General features: G+C 33.3%; 1 protein-coding gene across 2 annotated transcripts in view; it reads left to right on the top strand.

The window, feature by feature from the left end:
- The window catches only part of LOC148620630 (adhesion G protein-coupled receptor L3-like), a 75,763-nt gene that overhangs the window by 1,624 nt on the left and 50,042 nt on the right, over positions 1–24,097 (top strand). For both annotated transcript variants that reach the window (XR_015920929.1, XR_015920930.1), the window contains exons 2-12: positions 2,039–2,134; positions 3,868–3,921; positions 6,104–6,220; positions 7,043–7,233; positions 10,373–10,469; positions 14,519–14,551; positions 16,024–16,140; positions 17,458–17,645; positions 20,789–20,885; positions 21,575–21,868; positions 23,203–23,502. The gene's annotated coding sequence lies outside the window, so the exon portion shown is untranslated. The remainder of the gene's footprint in view (positions 1–2,038; positions 2,135–3,867; positions 3,922–6,103; positions 6,221–7,042; positions 7,234–10,372; positions 10,470–14,518; positions 14,552–16,023; positions 16,141–17,457; positions 17,646–20,788; positions 20,886–21,574; positions 21,869–23,202; positions 23,503–24,097) is intronic.

Raw genomic sequence — 24,097 nt, 5'->3', positions numbered from 1 at the left:
AATTTTCAAGAAATAAAAAGCCAGGGAAGGTCAAAAGAACAAAAAGTAAAGGCAAGATTTATTATTCCCCTAATATTTTTTTTGCAGAAGGAAAAAAACGGCACCTATATGACTTAAATTTCTCAAAATAAAAAGGCTAGAACATTTTATTTCCTAGACCCCGCTGAAAATGAAATGGTTGCTCCCTACGAAATGGGTTCCGAAATCAGGGTGAGCTCGATTATTTAAATCCATTTACAATTAAATATCTATGTTGGACCGTACAGACAGGGTGTAATCGGTGCATGGATACGCATTCTGACGGTTCACCATGTGCGGGTCACGAAAAGGGTCGAACGTCTAACTGATGCATGGCAGGTAAACGAAAAGCTTCTATAAACTAGCAAATATGGATTATCATCAAAATATTTTATTTTCACCATGTTGACGGTTAATAATATTTTTTCTTGAAAAATATGTACATTGAATCAGATGACTTATTTTCATTATTAACATCAAACAGATCAAAACATTTCTTTTCAAAGAGATCCAGTCAAACACTCTGCCATCTAATCCCTTTTGGGATTCAGTGTTCTGGGCGGCCAAATCAGAAAATAGCTCCGAACACTGAATCCGAAAAGGGATTATCTTCCATCCACAAGGAATTTGTTCTATCAATGGCGGGTGACTAATTCAGATATGAATATCATACCAAGTCCTCCTAAAATCTAGTGGTTGTCATTTTCACCACCAGTCCAGTAACAATCTAGCTGCCACATAAAAGTCGTTTTTCATTATTTACGAAATGCAAGCCATTTTTGCAAGGTTTTCAAAGGGACATAATCCATCAACACAGACAACCTGGTTGGCAGTCTCATTGGGGAAAGAGAAATCAGTAAACATTTTTCATGGGAACTTTTTTTAAAATTTTTTATTTCTTTTTGAATACAGTCAGGGTTTTACACCATCTCCCTACATCACTACCAGACTAGAGTGTAATGGTGTTAACATGTATATATTTCTCACTATATTATATTATATATTGGAATAAAAGCCTTTGAAACTTGTATTTTTTCCACTTCGGTAAGTACCTGAATGGTTTGAAATGTGTTATATAAAAGTATCCAAGTACTTACCATGGCTCTAATAAAATGAATACTTGAATTTGAAGTCTGCTGCTGTCCATTGCTCCAATTTGACAGTAAACCAGTCTGTTGGATGACAAATTTGTAGAAAGTTACTCTCCTTTGCTAAAAATCTTGTAAAACGAAGCCAAAGTAGGGAATATGAAAAAGGTCTATTATTCAGAACTTTTTTTGTGCTATATTTGTTGGCTAAAGTAAATTTTTAATCACCTAAAAACATATTTTCTCCAAATGAAAAAAATTATCAGAAACCCTATTTTGGGTCAAAGCCAGAATAGTGTGTCAAACAGTCCAAGTGAAGTAACATTCATTCATGTAGGATATTGCTTCTGTGAGCTAGCACAATAAAAATCTGGCTCAACTTGTCAGATTAGTACAAAGCAAGGTTCGTTCATTTGTTGAAATGTAATCATGTCCTGAAATGTATGAAACATTGTCAAACGACCCAAATTCCTCTACTCCTTTTTTTCTGCAGTGGGTGCCACCTTTTTTCTTTTTTCTTTAAAAGTGTTTAGCATTACATATTATCTTGTATAATTTTGTTTCAAAATGAAGCCCAAGGAGGCAGTAGTATTTTATTTTCCTAAAGCTACCTATTTCTTTTCATATCCCGAAAAAAAATGATAAACATGATCCATACATTTTGATTTTTAAGAAATACCAAAATTTCACATATCTAGCCATTGTGTACGTGATACATGTATATGGTGCTTGTGTTTAAAAATTATTTTTACTTGAACAATTTCGTATAATAAAACTTTTCTTATAGAAGCACAAAATTTGGATTTATGCTGGGATCCATAAATGAAGCTTAAAGACTTGTTCTTGTTCAATTCTAATTTATAAACACGATGAATCCAGTGAATAAGATACTTATATGGCATAGCATTTACATTCTTTATTTTGGTTTCCAGATGAATGCGAATAAAAGGCAAGCAATAGATAACAAACAACAGACAGAATGTTGTCAATGTTCATTGATCTCATTGTACTGTATCTAAGTATAGAAGGTTTGTTGTTAAATTTATTATACCAATGTTAGAAACTTAATTTTGAGTCAACATAGACCCTTCATAATTTTATATAGACTGTACTGTACATTTCAAAGGAAATCGAGACAATTTCATTATAGACTTGCTCGATTTTACATAGACTCGGTCTGTAGGTCTACTGCTAATTTCTTTCACTGATTAAACCCCACTCAAAGAGTGGGTGGTACTACAATGTGTATTGCAATCACTTTGTCTGTACAATACACGTCCTATTGTGATTCAGAATTTTATCGCAATTAACTTGGCTCCAAATGGATGAATTGCCTTTAAATAGATGAGGCATATGCTGTAAGCGATTTGGGATGCTGTATGATATCAACTTACTGTTTATGGAACTTTTCCACTTTTCACTATATGAAATGATTTATTTTCAAATTTGTCCGTAAAATTCCAGCTACGAATCGATGGATTGATTTCAAATTCGATGTGCGGCTTTATATAGATGCGGTGTACTTTGAAGGAGGTTTTTGTTGCCTTCTGATTTCAATGTCATGTACAGGTTGGTTATAACTAGTACAACAACTCATGCAACTTCATATTTTGTCTTAAAAATGTACCTGAACAGTCATTATTTATAATGTAAAAGAGAACGGATATGGTGAAGCACAAAAAATGCGCTGGTCTATAAATTAAATCCAGAATAGTTAATTCTTTCCAAGATCACCAAAAAGTCTTCAGCAAGTGTAAACACACCTTAAATTAGACATAAAAAATAAAAGTAAAGTCTGAAATGCCAAAACAACAGAAGTAATAAAATCCATGGTAACAGAACAATGGCAATACATGTACTTGAAAATCAAAGTAAAAAGTAATATAAAGACACAAAGACATGTTAATGACCAACATCAGGCACATGAAATCTGCAATGGGGTTAAACTAGTTTAGTAAGGCTATAACCAGTCAGGTTAAATAGCATTGTGCAAAGTAGATTGATGCCTATTTGTTTTGTGTATTTTATTGCCCGTGTTACCTTAAGCGCTCAAAAAGCTTGTACTGGAAATTATGTCATTTAACTACCTCATGCTGTTTCCATCCTTCTGTCTTGTCATACTTGTGGACGCAACTTCTCTGAAACCAATTGACAGATTTTGTTCAAATTTTGTAGGATTGTTTGTCAGCATTTGTAGTTGATAATGTTGCTTCACCATTTTGATTTGACAAATTTGACTGGAGTTATGGGACTTTTGCGACAGTGAAGGACATATGTCTACGAGTTGCTAATGTTATACTGTAAAATGCATTGTTTACCTGTATTTAAATTTAATCCAGAAACTTATACTTCAAACAATTTAACACACCAATATTTTCTTTATATTTTGTAACTATAGCTGTGTACTGTTTTTATTCATTTATTTCAACACGATGAACATGTTAGATTTTAATGGGGAAAAAATTACAGTAACTGAAAAAAAAAAAATATTGTCATGTTCCTTAAGACCAAATTTAAAAGATAATTTCTTTTAGGCCACCCTATTTTTCCAGATGAAAATAGTGTACTGGAGGTTGGTTTGTGTTATTTATCATTATTTCTATAAGAACTGTTGACGGAACATTTTCCCCAATGTAAACAATAGAAAATCAAAGAAATCCCTACCTTATTGAGCCTGTCCCATTTCTTTGAAAGGTATAATAAGAAACACAGATATCACTTCTTGTGTCTAATTTACTATTGAAAATTGTAAAATATTTAGTTGCAGTGTTTGCTATTAACACAGCCATTCATCCAGATGCTTCATTTTCATATGGTAAGTATAATAAGGTTTTGTTAGTAGATTTATTAAATTTATTTACAGAAGCTCGAGAAGGTCACATTTTTTCTTGAAGTTACCTTTAACTTTATCTGAGTGTAGAAAGTGATGTCTAGGAGGAGTTGTTCTTCAGACAATCACCCTGTAACTACATGTATATTCAGATATATTATACTTCATACAAAATACTTGGTTTGCAACTGAAAATGAATTATTCTGGTACCGGTATACCACCCTCCTGTCTAGAAACCCACCCACTCCATCTGGAAATCTTGCTTATCCTTTTCATTCCATTCTACCAAAACACAAAAACACTAGAGACAATTTGTCAAAAATGGATTTTGCTAATGTAAAAAAGTAATTAAGGGAACCAAGATTTTAGTGGAAATCAAAAGAATGTAATCAAGAGATAAAGACCAGATATGGAAAATTGACACACACAGAACATAAAATAACGAAAGTATTACATACAATTTTAGCAACAAAAGTCAATGGGTGACTCGGACTACACTAAAAATTTGGGAGCATGGAACAGATGTACTGGTAGGTTAAGAGTCCTCTGCTTTTCTAGAAACACCCACTGAGCTGCTCATGAAAAGGAAATAACAGTAATTTATTGGCAAATGAGGATGCAATGAAATGTTCAAAAAAGGAATGGGATGGTTACGTTTTTATTGAAGAACAGTGCACAGGCCTTTCATTAAGAGGCGGTACCAGGTACTTTTATCCTTCTAAACTACTGAAACGTACCTCCAGAATTTTAAAATTTCGTACATTTTTATTAAACAAAATGAAGAAAAGTACCTCCTACAAAAGGTACCTGCATTGCAAAAAAATAATGAAACCCCTGAGTGCATCAGATCATTTTTGAGAATTTATCCAAACAATAAGTTAATTATATTCAGTAAAAAATAACACATACTGCCTGCAGGTTGAATACTAGATCACCTTATACAGAAAAGAATATCACCCTCGACTTTGTGTCGGGCGATATTTTTTCTTTGTCAGATAATCTATAGTATGCCACCCTCAACTGCAGGTAAATGTTAATAACAAGCAACAAAATAAATCATCTAGCTTACATGAAACAATAAGATCTGATCAGCCCCTGAATGAAGCAAATAACATATCATACATCATGTACATATATATAAAAACCTGATACCTTTTTGATACATTATGTCTTATGGAAGACATATGATTACCATTTGGTTTTTTATTAACTTTTCAATGAACTCTTTGTTAGTCGTAAGCATATGTTTTTCATGGTGGTCTTAAAATATGAAGAACATATGAGAAATATATGTTTTTCAGGTGTTTTCAAAACATATGAAAAACATATGTTGCAATATTTCCTGTGTATATGAAAATACATTAAAATTACATTGGTTATATGAGATCTCATCATTTATTTTCATGTCAGGTGATACCATTTTTAAATTAGTTCATAGCATTCAATTAAGTCAACACAAGAAAATAGGAACATTATTTACAAGTTAAAAACAAAAAAAACAAAAAAAATATCTAAGAACCTCTAACCAAGTTTCTGAGGTGCAACAGATATATGAAAATACATTAAAATGACATTTGTTATGAGATCTCATCATTTCCTTACATGTCTGATGGTATAACACACGCCAAAGATGAACAAGTACTATCTTTAAAAAAGATAACTGACGCATTTTCCCAAATTCGATTTAGATTTTATTTCGTATTTCAGTCATTTAATTGGATCAACAAGATATTTACAATTATTCTATAAAAGATATTAAATTCCAGACAACAATGCCCCTAATGAAGCCATGAACTTCATGGTTGCTATCTGGTTTGTCAAATGAAATGCAAGGTTGCAAGCTCCATGTGTTATGTTGCCATGGTTAAGCATCATGGGTGTCATGTGATGCCAAAGAGAATTCAATACCGACCAATGAAATGTGAGTTTGTAAGCTGCATTAGTTATGGTGCCATGGTTAAGCATCATTTATTTAGAGGGGCCATTTGATTTAGTTTTTTCCTAGAAATTTTCATCTCGACATTAAAATTTTCACTTTGGGCTTCAGTGAGACCAACAGTTCATCTTCGGATTTCATTAAGCGGTAAATTCTCGCCCTCCTTTTTCATTTACATTTGATTCTAATCACCTCTTCTTTAAAAATCACTGTTATCAGCCCTATTACAGATGGGAAATATTATGTAACAGTGATGGAGGAGCGGTCATGGGATAATGCTGAAGTTTACTGTAACAACCTGTGGGAAAATGGTCACTTGGTAGTTATTAAGGATCCCATTGTGCAAGGTATTATAAGTCTAGTATGGCTGATATATATTTTTGTATCCAGAAAAACATGCCATTTGTAGCACAGATATTAGCTCCTGCTATCAGAAATGAAGCCTGACTAGTATATTTTCTATGTTTAAAGACTTACACAAAATAGTTTAACTCTTACCCAAATCCAATGAGGTCATAAAATCAATTGCATGTTGTATCAATGATAGCCGAAAAGTTTTGTTCACATTCTGTTCTTTTTTTTTTTCTCCAAAACTTTTTATTTTATTGCTTGTGCCGTTCAAAGTTTATTTCTTGGTTGTCAATTCACTTGCCTGAACACAAATGAGGGAGGAAGGCATTTCTTTTACTTTTTTAGTGGCAAAAAAGTTATAAGGTGTTTTTTTTTTCATTTTTGACAGGGCTCACAGTATTTCTAGGTCTTCATGTAAATTCATTAAAATCATAAGGATAAGTTAAAAGGGCAACAGGCGTATCATGCTCTTAAAGCGCAGCCCTTTATTTAATTATGAGAGTCTTTTTATGCACCCCTCAAAGATGAGAGGTAGTATGGTATTGATGTACCTCCCTCATCAAGATGTCACACTGATACTTGAGCATTTTTTTAAATCTTAACACAGTTTTTGGGGGTTTTTTTGTGGTGTTATGATGGTCTGTATAGTTTTGGAGACAATTTTAGTTGAAGTTTGGTTTCAAAGTTCAGGGCTTTGAATTTTCTGACTTACTTGATGTACAGAAAAAAATTACAGAAATAGATTTATATCGTTACAAATGAGATTTATTAATAAAAAAAAATTAACTGTACTGATTTTGGAAGTCTATGAATTTCAGCATTGGTTATGAAAACCCTTGGAAATATTGTATTGGACATGCAGTTGACTAATATATGGATAGGCCTGTTTAGAAACAACACTAGACCTGAGCAGTTTCATTGGGTAGATGGTGGCAACCTGACCTATCAGAACTTTTACATGGAGCAGCATGCATTTGATCCTTATGGCGATGAACCTAATAATACTCAAGTATATTTTTTAAGGAAGTGACATCATTTTTGCAGGAGTTATTGGATTGAGTAACAGTTTCTGTAAGAATCAGGCAGTGGGTGAAACATGGTATGGAAAAACCCATCATTTTGAAAGTTTGAATTGACTATAATTTGCACGTTCAGAATTAAGGAAAAAGAACAGTATTTCCCATGTCATTTTGGTGAATTGAGTTATAATTTCATTGAAATACACTTAAAATGAGCATTTCAAGGGAGAATAACTCTTGTCAAAAAATCATCATTTCTAACATTTTACTGAAAAATTTCTGAGGAAATCCAGTGATGCTGAGATCATCCTTGAGTAAAATAATACTGTCAGATTGGTGGTTTTTTGATATGCATGTTTCTAATTTTACCCATTTTGTCTGATTCTTACAAAAAATTACACTTGAAACATTTCTCCTTAATAACTACAGTTTGGGGCTTCCTCTAATTAATGATTATTTGAAAGTATTTTTACTATAGATCTATAAATTATCCGACAACCTTATAAATGTATTTGTGAGACTAACTAAAATACAATTTCAAATCATGTTTATTAAATGTCCATCAAGGTTAATAACAACTTTTCAAAGTATTGCTATAGAATGCAAAATTTGAATTAAGGAAAAAAATATTGTACTCATCTTTGACAATGAACCACAAAAATTTTGTTCTGCAAAAGTTAATGTAGATAGGATACTATGCCTTCATTTACGTTCTTCAATGATAGTAGGAGTAGCTTTACACCACACTTCACCACCATTATGATTCAACAAATTTTGTAAGAGATAATAGTCTTAATTAATTACTTTATTTACTAAGTAAATATTCAATGTAAAAAGTCAAAGTGGGGTATACAGGGGTTGGAACTCCCTTTTTGTTGGAATATTTTGTAAATTTCTGTCTATATGTGGACAAAAATGAGCAAATTATAGCCTTGATACTCTCCCCTCCCCCATTTTTCTGTATCTCCCTTTTTCAAAATCTCGGTATCAATCCCCTGTTTAGGAATCCAATATGGTATTTCTTCTAAATTTGATAGATCTCACAACTCCTGGTGATTTGTTGGTATGAAGTGTAGATGTACATTCTTCACCATAATTTTTTGTGTTTTATAACATATGCAGTGATATGGTTATGTGTTGCAGTTTTGTGGTTTGTGACAATGATATGGTAATGTCTTGCAGTTTTGTGGTTTGTGACATATGCAGTGATATGGTTATGTGTTGAAGTTTCGTGTTTTATGACATATGCAGTGATATAATTATGTGTTGCAGTTTTGTGGTTTGTGACATATGCCGTGATATGGTTATGTGTTGAAGTTTTGTGGTTTATGACATATGCAGTGATATGGTTATGTGTTGAAGTTTTGTGGTTTGTGACATATGCCGTGATATGGTTATATGTATGTGTTGAAGTTTTGTGGTTTGTGACATATGCCATGATATGGTTATGTGTTGAAGTTTTGTGGTTTGTGACAGTGATATGGTTATGTGTTGCAGTTTTGTGGTTTGTGACAGTGATATGGTTATATGTTGCAGTTTTGTGGTTTATGACAGTGATATGGTTATGTGTTGCAGTTTTGTGGTTTGTGGCATATGCAGTGATATAATTATGTGTTGTAGTTTTGTGTTTTGTGACAGTGATATGGTTATGTGTTGTAGTTTTGTGGTTTGTGACATATGCAATGATATGGTTATGTGTTGAAGTTCTGTGGTTTGTGACATATGCAGTGATATGGTTTTGTGTTGATGTTCTGTGGTTTGTGACAGTGATATGGTTATGTGTTGTAGTTTTGTGGTTTGTGACATATGCCATGATATGGTTATGTGTTGAAGTTTTGCGGTTTGTGACATATGCAATGATATGTTTATGTGTTGAAGTTTTGTGGTTTGTGACATATGCCGTGATATGGTTACATGTATGTGTTGAAGTTTTGTGGTTTGTGACATATGCCATGATATGGTTATGTGTTGAAGTTTTGTGGTTTGTGACAGTGATATGGTTATGTGTTGCAGTTTTGTGGTTTGTGACAGTGATATGGTTATATGTTGCAGTTTTGTGGTTTATGACAGTGATATGGTAATGTCTTGCAGTTTTGTGGTTTGTGACAGTGATATGGTTATGTGTTGCAGTTTTGTGGTTTGTGACATATGCAGTGATATGGTTATGTGTTGAAGTTTTGTTATGTTTTAACTTTTCCATAGTAAGGTGAAAAAACATGTACATTAAAGTTGAAGTGAATAGTTATTTCTCCATTTAATTAGTGTGTAGTATATTGTCCTTTTGCACATTGGAATTTCATGGCAAAGCTAAATGGATTGATTAATTTCAAAGGTGTAGGGGCATCAAGCGTTAACCTACGAATATTGCCTAAAAATAACAAGTTTGTTGTCATAACATGAAAGTTGTTCATAACATAGTAAAATATATAAATATAAGGAAAAATAATATTTTGTGGCGTAAGTTCATTGTTATGACGAAATAATGGTGCCACAATTTTATGTTGTTCAGAAAAAATTTCTTTAGAATCATTAATTTTTGGGGCTTTTTTTTGGAGTGACAAAAAAGTTTGACAGAATATCTGAATATTGGTGAACTTCAAGCAATTTTTCTGTCCTTTCAATTATCAAAAGTCTATGTTTTCTCATTTGTGATGTATTCAAGTCTCCAAATGCACAATTAAATCATTCAACACTTTATGATTAATTTTCAGTTGAATTTGAAGCCAATAAGTCCCTTTATCGCCCCTTCTTTGGTACAACTGTATATATGGTTTTAATATAGAAAAGACATTATGTTGTAAGCAATTTTGATGCTGTCCAATATCATCTTTCTGTTTTGTTGGCATTTTCCATTTTCTTTGTATTAGATAAATGGTAGAGAAAACTTGTCTCAAAGCTGTAGGAGTCAGAATCATACTCAGAATTTTATTGGTATAATAATCCAAACAAATGGATTGTTGCCAGATAACATATATGCAATTTAACAATATAAATTACAATATTTAAAGTAAGTTGAACATAAAAGTATAATCAATATTTTATTAACTGCATGAGCATGGATATATATATGGCCTGACAATGTGGACAACTATGTGTTTTTTTTTTGTTTTGTTTTGTTTTTTTTTTCAGGCAGAATGTGTTAACCTCTTGGTCTATTCTGATCTTTGGGGTTACTGGAATGTTGATGACTGTACCAAAGGGTTCTTCTTCATGTGTGAACTACCAGGTACATTATGTTCCATTCTATACCTTAGAATTAAAACACTAATTTGCAGTAAAGCAATTGCAAAAAATACACCGTAAAATTTTAAATCAAAGGTAACCATGGTTATACTGTACAAAAACTCGTATCCCAAGGTATTAAGTACTTCTCCGTCTAATAATCAGGCAAAATGTGTGTAAGTTGTGGCACATGAAGGAAAGGAAACACAGAAATTGTATTGCTTTAACCAAGTATTTATACCCGATAACCTCCAAAAATAACCATCAAAGTGTTTGTAAAATTTGCCTTTTACAAAGTTAGGTCAAATTTAGTTGAAATGCACTATGGAAAAATGGCAGGAAAATTTTCCCATACTTTTTTCTAATATAACCAGGCAAAAAATATCTATGTCACAGATGCTTCAGGATAAATTTAAATAGCTTTTGTGGCAAAAAAGACCGAATTGAGAAATATGATGTGCCACCCATAACCTGCTTCTTTCTCAGAATGGTACTTAACTAGCCTATAAAATGGAGACTAGATGTGTGATACAATGCCCTCCATTCTTTATTGTACTACATGCTTGCAATACTGTACTTCCCTTATGGAGAAGACTACTGTTCCCTGATCCATTACATCTCCCAAAGCACCAAATGGAAGTTAATGAACTTTTCAGAGAAAATTTATTAACTATTGAAGATGTGCATCTCTTGTATGAGATTTTATCTATTTTTTGGGGGGGGGTTTCCATAGCAAAACTTTGCTTTTATAAGTATGGAATGAAACTTTCACAGAATATTTATTACATACCAAAGATGTTCAGCTCTTATTTTAGTTTTTGAACTTAAATTTTTTTGAGTTTCCATGCTAAAATATTTACTTTGCTTTTTAAGAATATATACCATCTCTTATTTGCTGAACAGAACTTGAGTAAGCCTTCAAACAATATTTAAATGTATGAATTATTGAAGATGTTCAATTTCTATTTATTTTAACTTTAGGTTTTTTAGCTCACCTGGCCAAAGGCCATGTGAGCTATTGCCATCACTTGGCGTCCGTCGTTGTCGTCCTCGTCAACAATTATACAAAACTCTTCTCCTCTGAAACTACTTGACTAATTAGAACCAAACTTAGTATGAATGTTCCTTGGGGTATCCTGCATAGAACTGGTGTGGGGATTTTTGATTCATCAAAAAACATGGCCGTCGTTACTAAAAATAGAACATAGGGGTCAGACAGAACCTTTTCCCATATATCTCCTGATATCTTCTGAATTCTGACGATGATGAGATCTATCTGGTCAAATTTTTGTTTTAATCTGTTTAGCCATGTTGGAGTTATTGCCCTTTTTCAATGATTTTTGCTATTTTTTATGTTATTTCTTTCCAAAATCTTCTCCTCTGACACTACTTGACCAATTGAAACCAAACTTGGTATGAATGTTCCTTTGGGTATACTGCATAGAACTGATTTGGAGATTTTTGATTCTTTCTAGTAATTGCCGCCATTACTAGAAATAGAACATAGGAGTCGGACAGTAGTTTTTCACATATATCTCCTAAACTGTTAGGTTTATCCAAATTCTTTCAATAGCTGAAATGATCCATATTATTATGACTACAAAAGTCTTCAGGTCTCACTAACCACTTCTAACGTTTCCATTACTTTACATGTTAAAAAAGTAATTTTCAAAGTCTCACTGTGAATTCCCAGGACAAATGACATCTTAAAGCTGCATACCGTTGCGAAGCTTGGAAAATAAGGCTTCCAAAATCATTATGCTAATGGTACGATGATAGTAGAAATTCTTCTCAAAATTTACTTGAATAAATAATACTGAAAATCCACATTTTTACCTGTTCTGCTAACTGACAGCATGGAGGCAAATTACTCACACATGTAAACAATATTCATACACTTTTGTAGTTAATTACATATATGATTTTAAAGTACACATTCTCAGCTTTATTTTGACTACTTTTAATCATAATACACACAAATAATGCACTTACAATGCATATGTCTAAGTTCAGTGTGTTTTTGGTACTACATAGGGGGGTGGCCATTTGACCCGGAAGTGGTTAGTGAGACCTTAAAAACATTTTATGAGTTTTTATGTTTTTCTTTTTTTACATTTTATGAAAGCTTGTGGTATTGTGAGTCTAATAAGACCAAAACTATCAAAATCAGACATAGGACTACAAAGAAATGGTCATTTTTATATCATGCCCCTCAGTGATATTTTCCTTAAATTACAATTTTAACTAACTTGTCACACCAAATTGATACCTATGATAATTCAAGAAGTTGTAATAGTAAATATCATTTATCATTTTGAAAAAAGAACAGATTTCAACAATTTATATCATACCTATTTCATTACTGTGTGATTCCAAGTCTGTGCTGTGTGACTATTTGAGTACATTGAATATCCCAAGCAGTGACGTTGTGTATTTCATGGATGACGTCAAGTTATGAGTCACTGTTACTGACTAAAATCTTGTTGCTATGTTGTTTTTTAAAATACCTTGCACAATGCACCTCTTAAAATATAGCCAGATTACCAATATCACTATACTGATTTTATGGGAAAATGGAAATAATGACCAGGAAAGGCAATTTTCCTCAAATTATGCATTTCTCTGAAATATGCCATAATTTAATTTATGGTCTCACTAACCACTTCTAACGTTTCCATTACTTTACATGTTAAAAAAGTAATTTTCAAAGTCTCACTGTGAATTCCCAGGACAAATGACATCTTAAAGCTGCATACCGTTGCGAAGCTTGGAAAATAAGGCTTCCAAAATCATTATGCTAATGGTACAATGATAGTAGAAATTCTTCACAAAATTTACTTGAATAAATAATACTGAAAATCCACATTTTTACCTGTTCTGCTAACTGATAGCATGGAGGCAAATTACTCACACATGTAAACAATATTCATACACTTTTGTAGTTAATTACATATATGATTTTAAAGTACACATTCTCAGCTTTATTTTGACTACTTTTAATCATAATACACACAAATAATGCACTTACAATGCATATGTCTAAGTTCAGTGTGTTTTAGGTACTACATAGGGGGGTGGCCATTTGACCTGGAAGTGGTTAGTGAGACCTCAGACTCCTTGTAAGAGTTATTGCTCTTGAAAGGGGAACATGACCTTTTTTTGAATAGTTTTCAGTCAATATCTTGAAAACTATGATAGATTAAAAGTAACTTTCAATTGTTGAAAAGATCTTGTGATAGTCCTATCAAAGACTTCTTTAGTCAAAATTGTTGGGAAACTTTTTGTTTAATTTATTGCCTTTGAGAGCCTCTTGTTTTTTTATGGTCTTTCACATAGCAAAACATGGACTAAGGCATTCCTACACACCAGGAAGTGGGGTATGAATTTACTTAGCATTGCTCACAGTTTTTATCTAGTAATGCCCCTACTCAAAGAGTGGTTGATATATTGGAATCACCCTGTTCCTCATTCCATCCATCCATCCAAATTTTTCATTGTAATTATCTCTGCTCCAAATTGATAGATTTACATCAAATTTGTTAAATAGCTTTATCTATAGTTAGAGCATATGTTGTTAGCAATTTTAGTTGCTCTCCTATATCAACTTCATGTACGAGTAGAAGTATGCGTAGCACAACAACATGTGCAACTTCATGTTGAAAGTAGTGAGGATGATATCTGTACATTATCAATAGAATGTTTATTATTCTGGAGCATTATGAATAAAGATTTTATGCTGTTTTCAATAGTTGTCATTTTAGCACTTGCATATTTTCAGCATGTCTTTTGTGCAAAGTTTCATTTTTTTCACTAAAAATGATATATGGACCTGCAAATCTGTACCAGACCAACAGTGATGAAATATGAATTGAAACCAGTATATGGGAAATAATGAAAAATGCTGGTGCTTTGAGGTATTTTCACACGAAAAATCTCATGCGTATTTCACTTGACCGTAATTGAACCACTGTGAGCTTTAATATTACAATCACTCAATCATAAATTGCACTATAAAAGTTATTTACCCTTGATTTTATATTATCTTTTTTCTAGCTATACCTTGTTTACCAGGCTTTATAAAAGTCAGTAAGTATACAGTTATAGTGTGAATTACCGTAAAAAAACTTTTTTTCTAGGCAAATCTGGGTTTTTCCTTATTATTTTGCCAGCAAGAAAAAAAAGGGAAAGTAAATAACTCTCTTTATGTAATAGAATGCATCTTTGAGAGGGTGTTGTATCTGGAAATAAAATCCTGAAAATGAGTATAAGTGAATATAAATTGATTTGTTCTGTAAAAATGATTAGTAGTATCTAGATGTTAAAATCAGCCTTTACATGTGATCATAATTTTGTTTCACCATTGTTTATTGTTAAATAGAGCCCTTTCAGAAGCAGTTGTGGAAGTGTTTTGTAAGAAAGACTTTTGTTAAAAATTGTATAAGATGTGGCTGTCTGTTAAAAAAATATCTTGGAAATAATGGTCTTAAAACCCACTTGAATCTATTCATAAAATTATCACATGGATAAAATCAAACATAGGTAGTGAAATGCTATGAAAAACTCTCACATGGTACAGTATCCAGGATGTGCAGAACATATATTATACTAGCTATACTATTCTGCAAAATGCACCGAAACATTTCATAAGATTCAAATTAAGATTTGAATGTTTAAATTTTTCTTCAGAATCAATGAAAATTTCCAAAGAATTCTTTTTGAGGATAGATCTGTATTAATTAATTCAAGTTGAACAAGCGTTTAAGTATTGTACTTCTAGGAAAGTCACTGCTTCTACTCCAAGCACACTGTTTTAGGTTGACTGATTGTAGGGGTATAACACCTGAGCAGCAATATTTCAGCTATATTCAGGCGATCACTATTTTAGGTTGACTGATTGTAGGGGTATAACACCTGAGCAGCAATATTTCAGCTATATTCAGGCGATCACTATTTTAGGTTGACTGATTGTAGGGGTATAACGCCTGAGCAGCAATATTTCAGCTATATTCAGGCGATCACTATTTTAGGTTGACTGATTGTAGGGGTATAACGCCTGAGCAGCAATATTTCAGCTATATCCAGGCAATCACTATTTTAGGTTGACTGATTGTAGGGGTTTAACGCCTGAGCAGCAACATTTCAGCTATATTCAGGCGATCACTATTTTAGGTTGACTGATTGTAGGGGTATAACGCCTGAGCAATAATATTTCAGCTATATTCAGGCGATCACTAATTTAGGAGATAGAGTGATGATTGGTTGGCTTCTTGTTGATATGTGGCCAACTTGAGGGACATGCATACCCACTGGCTTCTACTTCTGTGGGGTAGCACATTAAAAGTCTAGCTCGGCATCTTGTACTCTTCATCTCTGTCCTGATATGCATGAAATATCTGCAATTCCACACTGAAATGCAGTAAAAAATTTGTTCTTGTTTTTTTTGTTTTTTTTTTCAGTTTTAAAAGGGAGATTATCTGAAAACAATTAGTAATCTCAATGTACAATGGAAAAACTATCAATTTATTTGATCATTCATTGGTTTTAATTCTTTTATTCAGGAGATAATTGCTACAGTGTCATTAAAGAATATTATACCTGGTCAGATGCTGGCAACTATTGTCATTATGTTAACCAAGCTGTGGGGCTTGTGTCTGTAGCTTCTCCTGAAGAACAAGGTACCAGTATACAGAGTAACAGAAGTTTTGAAGTGGAGACTCAAACTTTTAAGTGTCAGTCCGTGTAAGAATTAGGCTGTAGATGAAACATGGTATAAAATAACCCGCCATTTTGAAAGTATAACTTGATTGTTTGTACCATCCTAAGCCAGGAATGAAGATTTTTTATGTTGGTAAAATGAGTTGTAATTTCAATTTTTAAACATTTAAATGAAGTATTTTCAAACATATTAAATGATGAAAAGAACAAACAGCAGTCATTCCAAATGAAAAAAAAAATGACATGACATTAGATTTGAGGGTTTTTCGCATGCATGTTACATATTTTTCCTGTATTGACAAGTACTCTGCTATATTGCAGTCACATTGTCTGTCAGTTGGTCTGTCTGCCCATAACAGTTTTGTAATGGATATCTCGGCTTCTGTAGGAGGGAATGCTTAGATATTTGGTAAATTGCTTTTGTTTGCTGACTTGTACTATATCTTCCTCACCCAGTTTTGACAGAAATGGTTGAATTGTGGCTGTCTTCACATGATGTTTCAAACTAAACAAATTATTTTTAATCTGCCATTGACTTCAAAATTTTGTAGTACTTACAGAAAGAGTAATCAAGGGAACCAAGGTTATAGCGGTAATCAAAAGAATGTAATCCAGGGACAAAGACCAGACATGGAAAACAGACATACACAACAAAGAACATAAAGTAACTAAAATTATTCTTACAAAGTAACAAAGCAAATGAGCAACTCAGACTCCACTAAAAACTGGGAGCATAGACCATGTGCATCAGTAGGGTAAGCGTCCTCTGCTTTTCTAGAAAACAAAGTTTGGGGATATATAAGAATCTTAAAGTCTGTATGTCTGTCCCCTGCCCACATATTTTGTAAGTGCAATTTATCTTTAACACACGATAAAGTTTGATGGAACTTTATGGGAAAGCCAAGCATCATATGAACTTAAAAGGAGACAATTATTTTTCAATGCTTTCAAAGGGAGATAATCCAACTGAAAGGTTTAAAATGTTAAAATCTTTTGAGTGCAAATTTTCAACAACTTGACATATTTTTATAAAATTTCATGGGGAGGATAGGTATCATATGTGCATGAACTAAGACAACAAAGAAAATAATCAAATTTTATATGTTTAAACCTTTTAAATCCAAATCCTGAAAAGCATAGCCTTGTTCTTAATGTAGAGTTCAAACATTTTTCTAGGTGTGACATGCAGACTATGGATCTGCAGATTACGGGTCATTTGGCAGACTTTCAAAATTGATTTTTTTCAAAGAAACTTTAAATACTACTCTTCTTTTCAGCTACTATTGAAAGTTTAGTGGCTGATATAAATGGTTCCGAGTCCAGTAAAATTTGGATTGGATTACAGAAACATCCAGACATAAGCAGTAGCTACATATGGCAGTATGGCTCAGTTGCTGAGTATACAAATTTTTACACAAAGCAGTCAGTCTCTGATCCCTTTGACAATGAGCCTAATAATGCATCTGTAAGTTCACATAACTAGACAGTCTCTGATCCCTTTGACAGTAAGCCTAATAATGTATCTGTAAATACATCTCGCCAGTCAGTCTCTGATCTCTCTGAGTAATATGTCTGTAATTATACATAACCTCTGAGTCTCAGATCCCTTTGGCTTTGACAAAGAGCGTAAACATGTATCTGTAAGTATATACAACTAGTCAGTTCTGATTCTGCAGCAATGAGACTTAATAACTTTAACTGTAAGTACAGATACATGATATAACCAGTCAGTCTCTGATCCCTTTGACAAAGATCCAAAAATGTATCTTTTAATATTTTTATATATGTAATTTCTGCCTTGCTTCTAGAATTTAAGATCAGTATTATTTATACTGATGGAAGCTTCCTTTTAATTTTTTAATTTGATTTCACAAGTTAGAGATATGGAATGTGATCAATAAACAATGGAGAATTTCGTAAGTTTTTGTCCCTTGTCACTGCCCAGAAAGGGACATAGAAATACCCATGTCCAGTCCGACTACCTGGAAACTGCTGGACAGATTTTATTCATATTTTGTAAGAGTGATAGTCATCATTTGTAGTTGATTATATTGCCCCGCTGTTTTGAATCGACAAATTTTACAGCAGATAAGGATTTTTTTTTTGCAGGAGCTTGACGCAACACCTTGAAAACTGGACAGATTTTATTTATTTTTTGTAGGTGTGATAGTCATTCTTTGTAGTTGATATTACCCTGCCATTTTGAATTCACAAATTTTATAGGAGATATAGGACTTTTTTTGCAGCAGCAGTCAGAAACATATGGCTACAAGTTGCTTGTTAGACTATTACTCAATAGTGCAGGGTTCATGCTACTGGGCGATTTGGGTGAAATAGTCATCCTGGAGTGGCTCACTTCTCCTTTAGACAACACCAAATGCGAAGTGAAGTCGCCCTCTCATTTTCAGACATCGCCCTTGATTGGGATGGTACTCTGTCTTTCAGTGGTATTTTGACCAGATTTATCTCTCTTGCGATAACAATTCAAACAAAAATTTTCAAACGTTTAAGACAGTATACGGAATGAACATTCTTCACTTCAGCTTACGATAATTAATGTTTTACTGTTCACATTTCGTTACAAAACATGCAACTTTGTTGTGTGGGTTCTTTGAATTTAGAAGTTAAGTTAAATTTATCTCAATTGATAATTCGGTAGAAAACCTGAAGCATTTCTTTCGATCTTCATGTTTCATGACAAAAAAAGGTTAATTCTCCATTTCGACAGAACATTTCTTGAGCTTGAGATGAGTTTGTACGCGACCACTACAATATGTGTCAATAAAGTTTCAGTCTTGATTTGTCAGTAATGAATTTTTAACATGATTATTGATACTTTTGGTCAACTTATATCAAGAGACTGTATATTTTGAACAGGAAATCATTATGGATTAGCCCCGTGCAGGTCCGGGTGTTAAAAGAATAGGCCTGCAGCAGCGCTAAGCTTGTTGTAAAAGGCGACTAAATAGTGCTCAGAACCCTAGCCAGGGCTAGGGCGCTCTGCCCACAGAGCAACTGGGATGTGTGCCCCAGGTGGCTGAATGGGGTACCCCTGGCGTGTTACATGCTGGGGTTGTCAGGCTATAATACGGAAAACCTGACCGCAAACCATAGTGGTGCCCCGTGTTGGGAAAGATGCCACGTTCCTCGCACGTTAAAGAACCCTGCTGTAGTATTCGATAGGAGTAGGAACCTTTGCGCTCCGCCACAGGAGGCTAAATTGCCCGACCTTACCCATCCCCCTTTTTCCAGTGGCAATAAAATTTGTCAACCCTATTATCCTTGTGACCCATCTTTTTTTTCATTTCATGTTCATTTCATCATCCATTTCATGTTCATTGTCTGAATATAGCTGAAATATTGCTGCTCGGACGTTAAAAATATTTAGTTACTTACATATGTAGCTTAAAGAAAAAGTAACATTTATCTCAATAAAAGAAAATCAATATATGGAAATGCTTGCTTATACTGTGTGCATATAAGTAACAAGTAACACATGATTTTAAAAAGCTTTAGTAAATGTTACACGTACGCATTCACTTCGTTCGGTTCATCCCCACTTCTCCCTGGTGTCTCTCTGAAAGAGAAGTCACTTCTCCCTGTTTTTCTCAATTAGCTTGAGCCCTGATAGTGGTTGCACTAATTTTCACTTCTGTGAGTTGTTTCTTTTGGTTGATGAGTGCTCCCTTTTATTTTTATAAGTTTTTGGATTTTTCATTTTTGAGTTAAGGGACTTTATTCATAAAAAAAGGGTAGAATTTGCACTATAACCTTAAAATGCTTCAAGCAATTTTCTTGAAACTTTGTTGAATTGTTTGTTTATATTAGTGTAAACTCTATTCTAATTTTTATTACCTGCTTTTGCCAAAGGCAGGAGCAGGTCTAGGAGTTGTGTCACTCCGTCCGTCAGTCCATCCATCCATAACACTTCAGCTTGTCTTCGCAACTCCCTGAAACTACTCATCAGAATTCCTAAAACTTGATATTGAGCAAGAACACCACATGTAGTTGTGCATATTATCAGAAATTTTGATTCTCTAATTGTTATAGGAGTTATGCCCCTTTGAACATAAATATTTACTGAAAATCATCATGTATCAGCTTGTCATTGCAATTCCTCTAAATCTACCAAACACAACTTACAGAACTTGATATGTAGCAAGAAAACCATTTGTTGTTGTGCATATTGTCAGGAAAGTTTGATTCTCTGATTTCTATGGGAATTATGTTCAGTAATTCTGTTCTGTCCATAACACTGTCGTCACATTTACCTCAGCAACTATAATTCAGCTGTATAATTCACAGCTGCAGTACAATGCAGGTCCAGACATTGATAGGTCTGTGTTGTATATATTAGATTTTACATTTTTGACTAAATTTATACATATAAGTGGTACCGGTAATTTCCCTTTTTTGGACTTTTCTCAAAAATGCTTCCACCAAGTGTCATGGCATTATTAATTGTTTGTTTCTTCTGATTTAGGCTTTTGATATTTTATCATGCCCTACAAATACAGAAACAAAATTCTTGTTTTCAGCTGTTTATAACTTCACTATTTCTGCCATACCAATAATATATCACTTATTTTGTTTCACCAATACTTATAGCATCACTGTATCAACATATTTAATGCTGACTCTAGGAAGGGTTACTGGAATGATGACGAATGTGAAGCGAGATTTTATTTCATCTGTGAAGGCCCAGGTAAAAATATTATAAAAATTATACTGCAAAGTTGGGTGTATATAGTTAATAGGGGTGTCCATCCTTCCTCCCTTCCTTCTGTTCTGCAGAGGGATACCCATCTCTTATCCATTACTTCTCCTAAACCACTAAATGGAATTCAATGAAACTTTCAGATAATTCACACTGTGAAATAGTAATTTCACTCTTGGACTTTCTGCCGCCAGAGCATCACAACAAGAATAACAATTCCTCAATCACAAAATTTTAAATTTTTGTTGAAAATAACAATAAGTTATGAAGAAATCTATATGATAAATAGGATAATCAATATCCTATCATGAGTATCCAAAATTTAATCATTCTTGCCAAAAAAGCATTAAGATTTAACTTTAGGCATTTTACAGCACGTGTGATCATATTTTGGTTATCCTCTCTTTCTAGTTAGTTATCCAATATTCCTACTGTGAACTTCATATTTTAGCATTTTTATCAAAAATAATTTGGAGATCAAAAGGTACATTTTATCAAATGGGGGATTATGGTTATCAATTTAGTGCGCATTGCTTATAGTTTTTTTTCTGGTTTTATTCTGGGCTTTAATTTACTCTCACTGTATTTGTTTTTTTGAATATTACATGTATTTCCAGTTTTGCAATCTTTTGACCCTCAATTCAAACTCTTGTATCAGTATCAATGATATTTTGTAGCCATTCCATCCTTAGAAGGTATATCCAGTTCAGTTATTGAAACCAGGGGAAACACAGTGACCTTGAGATGCAATTTGAGGTCAAAAAGGACTGATTACTACATTGTCTGGAATAAATGGATGGATGAGTTCGATAACTTTCAACCACTAATAACAAACGCATTCATTTCTTTTCCTGACCCTTTAACTATGGTAATAAGTAGTTCTGATTATGAAGATAGTGGAAATTACATTTGTTCCGTTGCTATGGAAATGGGGACGATATACACCTCACTGATCCATGTAGTTGTTGGCGGTGAGTTTGCCAAATTTTAACTTTTCCTTTCTATTGAAAATTGAATACTAAATATATTTAACTTATAGTGCTTAGAAATCTGTCAAAACAAAACAATTGAGGCACTATATATTGATTGGATAAGTTTACTGTGTGGAAAACATGGTTCCAAAGTATACGTCAAATTTTGCATTCCTTATTTGAAAAATTAAAGGGTATACCGTATAAGTGGTTATTTTCACTATAGTTGCGGTCAAAGTTGGAACGTGGAAATTAAATCACATGAAATATTTATGAAGATAAAATAAAGTTATTCATCCTTGTCTAATTCATTGAACTATTTGCCTGCCGCAAAAAATAACATTATGCAAAAAAAAAACTTGCCAAGTTTTTTAGAGAGAAAAAATGTGAAATTTTATACACAAAAAAATAAACCAAACTTATACAGTATTTACTCTAATAATAATCTAATAAATCTGGCTAATTTCATGACCTTTTGATCAGTGTTTAATGAATGTTTTTTCAGTGTTTTTTTTCAGTAAAATGATTTGGTTTTTAGGTATTTCACGAATTTGTTATTTGAAATGCAGTGAAACCCGTCTAAACCAGACACTTTTCAAAGTACCTTTACATCAATTTAAATGGATTTTGAACCTTGGTAAACTGAGCACTTCTCTAAACTGCACGCATTTCAAAATGCAAAAGGAGTTCATTTTAGACAGTAATCACTGTAGTATAGCAAAGAACTACTGGCACAAGATGCTTTGTTTTGTTTAAAACAGATCTCAAGAAAATTTTCAGATTCAAGTGGTAATTACCCCCTCCCCCTTTTTTTAGTAGGATTGGCATATTTCCTATGCAAGAGCTGTTGTAATCTATACTCTAGAAAAAATTGCTCACACCATGGTAGTATGATATGTAGACAGAAACTACAACGATTCATTGGTACTTGTTAATCATATCTATCTCCTATAGCCCTCCCATAGTTAGGTCACATAACTAATCTGCATGTTATTGGTAAAATCCCTGTTTGTCAGATCTGTGATGTGCAATTCTCTGCCAGGCACGATCGTAAGGTATTTCAGGAATAATGTGATGACTGTTCGGTTTCAAGTCAGAATAATATGTTCCAGTGGGGTGACATGCCTACCTAATGGCTTTTGATTCTGTGAGCTTGACAAGTACAAAGCAGGGTCTTCATGGGTCCAACACCTTCATCCTGAAGTGCATGAAATATCTGCTAAAGGAGGATTAATAACAATGTCACTAATCTATATCTAAATCATTGTGTTGACTATATTAGGAATAAATACTACATGAAAAATAATCATGTGATTGGATTTTATTATACACAGATTATCCTGTTGCTGTAGTTCCTGATGTTGTGAATGCAACCATTGGAGACAATGTTACTTTGAACTGCTCTATTACTGCCCAGCCTCCTCTAACAGAAGTCAATTGGATGAGGAATAATGTTGGTTTAGAATTTAGCTATGTCTTCACCACACACAACAGATATGGAGGATCAACCATTGAAAACCCATCATTGACCATTTATTCTGTCAATATGGATGATCAAGACTACTATGCATGTGCACCTGCCAATGCTGTTGGTGTTTCCCTAAGTAACTTATTGTCTCTTGTAATAAAGGGAGGTAAGTGAAGAGATTTGTTAATTCATAGTAGATCATTTCTGTACCATTCCAATGTTTGCTATTGTATTAGTGTGAGCAATCAGCTCCGTTTTTTTTTTTTTTTGTGGGGGGGGGGGGTAGTGGATGTAGGGGAGATAATAGAAGCAAGGTATGGAACTTTTGGGATGTCTATAAAGAATTTTTTTCCAGATTTAAGGGATGGTGTACACTTGGTTGGTTCTTCTTGAATCTGCTTGTTTTTGGATAATCAGAAAAAGTTCAACAGAACCTTAGAATAGGATTATGGGGAAATGCATGGACAAAATATAAGTTTGGAACATCAAAAAGATATGTTTCATCTTTCATATTAAAGAAAAATTTATATACAGTACAACAACCTCATTTTCTCTTTAAGGAATAGTGTTCTGTGTCAGGAAGAGTATCACAGCTGTGTCCACTAAAGGGAAACCTCCCTAAACTGAACCACTTTCAGACTAAAGAATTCGGTCAGCTTGGACAGATGTTCAGTTTATCCATGTTCAAAATACATTAAAATGCACACTATGGGATTTCAAAAATGTGTCTAGTATTGCCAGGTTTTTGGTTAACTCAGAGT

The sequence above is a fragment of the Perna viridis genome, chromosome 3 (genome assembly GCF_037379345.1).
Source record: "Perna viridis isolate PV_CMFRI_1.1 ecotype Kerala chromosome 3, ASM3737934v1, whole genome shotgun sequence".
In the NCBI taxonomy this organism is placed as follows: Eukaryota; Metazoa; Mollusca; class Bivalvia; order Mytilida; family Mytilidae; genus Perna; species Perna viridis.
This window is presented reverse-complemented; position numbering and strand designations above follow the sequence as displayed.